General features: G+C 43.0%; 1 protein-coding gene across 6 annotated transcripts in view; it reads left to right on the top strand.

Moving 5' to 3' along the window:
• The first annotated feature begins 1,264 nt into the window (after nucleotides 1-1,264).
• Nucleotides 1,265-6,000, top strand: part of FRMD1 (FERM domain containing 1) — a 49,080-nt gene continuing 44,344 nt past the window's right edge. For 2 of the 6 annotated variants that reach the window (XM_034428434.3, XM_034428432.3), the window contains exon 1: nucleotides 1,839-2,290. The gene's annotated coding sequence lies outside the window, so the exon portion shown is untranslated. Of the gene's footprint in view, nucleotides 1,571-1,763; nucleotides 2,291-2,327; nucleotides 2,477-6,000 lie in introns of those variants that run through there. The other 4 variants (XM_060692336.2, XM_034428431.3, XM_060692337.2 and 1 more) reach the window with 4 other exon arrangements.

Here is a 6,000-nt window from a genome sequence, read left to right as displayed (position 1 = left end):
GGTGAACAGAATGCACATATTAAGAGCAGGTCAACTTGGCAGTTGGGTCACCAGTTCTGCTGGTTGGTGACTTTATGTTACCCATTTCATCTGATTCATGAAGCTAAGTAAGGACTGGTCTCTGTCCTATGTATTCCACCTTTATGTGGCTCTGGAGTGATATATCACCCTCTCTCAGAAATCCTGTGAGAAGCTCAGGCCTTGGAACTGTTGGTTTGGACTGGTTTGGGTTAATGTTGAGGGATGATTGCTGTCATGGGATCACCCTTGTGTGAGAAAGGTGCAGCCTAGCATGGAAGGGTTTTGTTTTGTTCCCCCTCTGGTTACAAAGGGGGTGACAAGATGGAGATACAGTAGAATGGAATGTTTTATTTTGATGAGTTGCATATGGCTGTGGTGCAGGATGCAAACTTTACAGGTAGTCCTCGACTTACAACAGTTTGTTTAGTGGCCAAAGTTACAACGGCAGTGAAAAAAAATGACTTACGACTATTTTTCACACTCATGACCATTGCAGCATTGCCACGGTTATGCGATCAAAATTCAGACCCTTGGGCAACTGACTCATATTTATGACGGTTGCAGTGTCCCAGGGTCATGGGAGCCCCTTTTGCAACCTTCTGACATGCAAAGTCAATGGAGAAACCAGATTCACTTCACAGCCTTGTGACTCTTAACAACTGCAGTGATTCACTTAACAGCGGTGGCAAGAAAGGTTGTAAAATGGGGAAAAACCTCACTTAACAAATGTCTCACTTAGCAAAAGAAATTTTGGGCTCAATTGTGGTTGTAAGTTGAGGACTACCTGTAGTTAGACCAAAGGGAATTGAATGCTAGGCTGAAATGCCACTGACACCTGACTGGTTAGCTGGTTGTGACTTTGAATTGTCACTAAGTGGAAGACTACCTGTATATTAGGCCAGGACTTTCAGTGAGTTTGGTCAGCATGATGGTTATGTTTTGGTGGAGCCTGTGTCAGTCTTTGGTGACATGACATTACATAGACTTTTGTTATGTTATTTATGTCATTGTTATTTTAAATTGTTTTTAGCACCAAGTTGGGTGGCTTTTAAATAAACAAACAAGTCTCCACCCAGCAAGTAACAATTACTCTCATGAAATCTGTAACCCAGTGATCCTCAAGCCAACCACTGCTTTCCCCGCTACCACATTTTTCATTGTCTTAAAAGAAAATACATTTTCCCTTTTTGCTCTCCTACCCCATTTTTTTTTTGTATTGGCAGGTGACCATTAACTCGCCTCCTTTTTTTTTTTTTTCCCTGCGACACAAATGAATCCATGTATGAGTTGACTCATGAATCACCCACTCCAATCATGAAGTCTGAATCACCGGACTAAGGACTAAAAACCTACTGCAAGACGCTAGTCCTCAGCAAACGTCTCCAGCTCATCAACTCCACACCTCCTTCAGGGATTCTCCTCTAACCTCCTGCAGGAAGGGGGATATCTGAAGAGGGGAACCCCCCCCCCGCTACGAAGCCAGCTTGAAAAGTGGAAAGGGGCTGTTTGCTGGGCTCGGCTGCCCAGTTCTGCGTTGCTGGTTTCTGGGGTGAGCTTCCCAATTATCAGGAGCATCGACCTGAACTGTAGCTAGAGTAGCTGCGCGATCTCTTGGGTTGACCAACCCACCCACTCCATTCATCCCAAAGGGGAATGGATGTCCGCTGTTCCCGGGGGGTGGGGGCATCGGGGACGCTGGGCTTTGTCGGGGTGACTCCGTCTTTTGGGGACCCCGCCTCTCCACGTGGGGTTTCTTTTGAGAAAGCGACAAAGCCGCCCCCTCGGCTGTTTACAAGCAGTCGGCTTTGGAAGGCGCCACCGAGCGAGGGCGTGGGGGGGGGGGGGAGTGGAGGAGGTGAGGTGGGAATGGCAGGAGCAGCGCCGCGATTGGCGGCCGATTCGCCAGGCTGGAGGCTTGACCGCCCCCGGCTCACCCTTAATCCCAAAGGGCCAGCTGGAAGGGCGCCTGCCGAAGCTGAATTTCCGCCCTCCGCCAGTCCCGTCGGCTTCCCCCCCCCCTCTTTGTTGAGGGGTCGAATAGCTCGCCATTAAAGAGGATCCAGGTTGACTCCTCTTGAGTTCCTTGGGGGGGGGGAGAGAGAGAGAGAGAGAGAGAGAGGAGGAGGAGGAGAAGCGTCGAGATTAGTAGCTGCGCCCGAGAAACAGGAGCGGCCGCGCTTGTCAAGAGTCACATTAATTACACCCGCTTCCCGCCCCCGCCCCACGCGCCTTCGTAGGCTACTCGCCGCTCCTCACGCAGGACTTGGCCGTAAGTACTAGCTTTTCGGATTCCCCCCCCCCGCCCTGCTCCCGCGCGCGCGCCCCCCGTCCCTCACACGCGTATTTTATACGTGTGCAGACACTAGCGCGCGCGCGCGGCGTGTAATCCACGTTTCACACGATCGACCCGGGAGAATGAAAAGGGCGCCGTTCCCCTTTTCCCCAGCACGCTTTGGTAAAACTTCCGATTAAGCACCAACCAAGCTTAAAAGTCTTTGTCGCTGCTTGCCTCCTAGACTTGTTGTGTTGTTGTTGTTGTTGTTAGACGTTCGCTCGGCGGTGCTTTAGCCTTTAGAGTCGCGTGCCAAAGCAACAGGTTTAAGCAGGCATCGGCTTCGGAGAAAGTCTTGAATGTTCATTTCTTTGGGCTCCTTGGGATAAAGCTTTCCTGAAGAATGCTTATATTGTGTGCGTGTGTGTGTTTTTTTAAATGTGTAAGGTAGCCTAGCTCTGCATTAAAAAAAACCCGCTAACCTTTGTTTAATTTTGTTTCCCAGGTTTTGATCTACGGTAGTTTCTTAAGAGTTAAGCGTCGGAAATAAAAAGTTACCGTAGAAGAAACAATGAATATATACAGCCATAAATTCCATTGGCTGTAACCTTGAAGAGATAAAACAGGTTTAGAATGATGCAAACGCTCGGATGAATCCCTGAAAAACTTCAGAGTTTCTCCACTCTTAATTTTCCTGCCCTACCCCACCCCGCTGGGGTTTTCCTCTGAGCTTTTTGTGTGCTCTTCTTGAGTATCAGTAGTATTGGACAATTGCATTACAGGGATGGGTTGCGTCTTTTAGATTGCAGTATTTAGATGCAGCACGGTGTTTTAGTTTGAAGTTCTTATTTGAAAAAATCCAAATATAGGATGTATGTGTAGAATATGCAACTCACAGATTTATCAGACAACTGAATTTTGGAGTTGCTATGAAAATGTGTTGCTTAAGGGGGTTCATTTAAATTTAAAGATGAGTGTGTTCAGCTGAGAAGGTAAAATTTCTGTACTCCTTCAATTAAAATTGTGTACTTAGGGCTGCTTCAGACACTTTTTTTTTTTAATTTTACACCTACAAGGCGTAAACTAGGAACACTGTCATCTGGAAATATCATGTGTGCATATTTTCTGAAGTTAGTCATTTTTCTCCAACTGCCCACATACCAAATAAGCAACGTTACCTCCTTTAAGAACGAAAGGAAATAGACATTTAACTCAAACTATTTAGCTTTTTGATAACACGGTAGTCACCTGTGTGTGAGTTGGGCAGCCATCTAAATTGGTTTAATAAAATAAATACCTACTTGGATAAATTATTAATCTTGCTTTCACAGGGCTCCTTTAAGGTATATAGAATCCCACATTCACATACCACTTAATGATTTAATCATCAATTGGTGTAGTTACATCTCATGGAAGATTGCTTTGAGATCTGCCCCCTTTTAAATGATTTTCTGTAGTTCTACTGTACAATATAGATTTTATGGTTAGACATAAGAATCAGCAGTCAGATGTGGGTGAAGGTGTTTATGTGTTATTTTTCTGTGTATTGCTAGAACGTGTGAAGAAGAAAGCAGGAACAGACATTCAAGCTGAAGATAGTAGATGTCTATCTTCAATTGATGGAATCTGTGCACTTATTGAAAAACAACAGAGTTAGGTATCTTGCACAGTTGGGACTCACCTGGATGGCCTAACTAAACTAGGACTGATTCTTTTTGTAGACTTAGTAACAGTAACATAGTTGGAAGGGACTTTGAGGGCAGCTAATCCAACCCCCTGCTCACACAGACCTGTACTAGGAATTCGAGCTGGTGACCTTTCTGATGAACAAGCTCAGTGTCTTTGCCACTGAGACACCTAGTCAGGTTTTTGCAGCACATGAAAGATAGTGTAAGAGGGCTGGACCTGGAAGCAAATCTTCAATGTGGAAGCCCCATGTCTAGGGAATATGGCATGCTGCCTGCCTCCTCTCCCTCCTAATTGTAGAGCTGCCTCTTGTCATTCTGAAAGGTCACAAAGTGGTTGAGCAGTTGGAGTGTGTCACTGTGGCATTGGCCATACTAGTTCCTTAAATATATGAAGGGTGTTTTAATGATATTTTGTCATAAAAGTTGCATTGTATTCATTTTTTATAGAAGCTATTTGCATGTTGGGGAAGAAGAGGAAGAAAACTGGACATTTTAGTAAGGTGGACCTGTGGGAGAAGGAAGGATTTGGAGAATGAAGCACAAATAGGTGGCCTGTGCCACATGTTGCTAATATGTGGAATTGTAGCTTATGAAGACAAGCCAGGAGTCACAGAATTTGAGACCACAGGTAGCCAGTAAACATTTTAAATACTAAAAAAAATTATAGATAATATTATGACATATAAAAGAGACTCTGTAAAACCAATTCCCTGGTAGACAATTTTAATATTTGTTTTTATATACAGAGGAGAATATAACATGGGAATAGCTCCATCTTCAGTCCTAACTGAGATGATCCAGATTTCAATCACCACAACGTGTATCTCTCATAGTAAAAGCAGCGAGAACCAAAATATGCCAGAAATTATATGTATTTCCTGTCTGTTTTCCAACAATTCTTTCACAGTCTGATTTGCTGGTGTGTAGCTATATAAAAATAACTTTTTCGTCTTATCTCATTAAAGTATTGTCTCCTGTAAAGGATTGAAAAAATTTTCTAGGGGACTGTTTCCAAATGCAGATACAAAAACTGACACCGAATATTAAATCTCATGCCTAGAATAATCTGTCCAATGATCAATCTCTGCTTTTGCAAGGTATTTCCAGCGATGTTCTGATTATCTATCTATAAAATCACCTTGAGTGTTTTATTGTTTGGCACTAGTTCACATATTCTTCCTGAATTTTGATTTATACGTTTTGGCATTTGGACAAATTATACCCAGTGTTCCAGGGTTCTTGGTTGGATTTAAATTTCATTATCAGTACAATTGAGAAGAATATGTGTAACAGAAAGAAAAGGTGAGTTTGGTAAATGGGAGCATGTTGGAATTAGTGATGTTTCCTGAGAAGAAAGAATGGAGGGTATGAGTTATTTTCTCATTGAGTTCCAGAATTAGCATGATGAAGTCCACATCAGAGTGAAGCTGTTTTCCTACTGCACACTGAGCTTATCTATATCAGGTAGGCCAGTATTTTTCCCCATATATTTAACAGGTTAAAAAAAGTATAGGTGCTCCTCGACTTTACAACAGTTTGCTTAGTGACCATTCAAAGTTACAACAGCATTGAAAAAAGTGACTTAGGACCATTTTTCACACTTATGACCGTTGCAGCATCCCCATGGTCACGTTTTTTACATTCGGATGCTTGACAACTGACTCACATTTATGACAATCGCAGTGTCCCAGGATTATGTGATCCCATTTTGTGACCTTTTGACAAGCAAAGTCAATTGGGAAGCCAGATTCACTTAACAACTGTGTTACTAATTTAACAACTGCAGTGATTCACTTAACAAATACGGCAAGGAAAGTCATAAAATGGGGCAAAAGTCACTTAACAAATGCCTCACTTAGCAACATAAATTTGGGGCTCAATTTTTTGGTCGTAAGTTGAGGGCTACCTGTATTATTTGCTCCATATATTTAATGGGTAATAAACTAGGGCTAAGAAGCAGCAACTTCATTACCTTATAAAAATGGCAACAAAATGATTCACAAGTGAAGAAAAGAAATG

Source organism: Pantherophis guttatus, chromosome 1 (assembly GCF_059756535.1).
Source record: "Pantherophis guttatus breed Tessera chromosome 1, ASM5975653v1, whole genome shotgun sequence".
NCBI classification, from domain to species: Eukaryota; Metazoa; Chordata; class Lepidosauria; order Squamata; family Colubridae; genus Pantherophis; species Pantherophis guttatus.
Note: the sequence above shows the minus strand (reverse complement) of the source record. Positions and strands in the feature narration are given on the sequence as shown.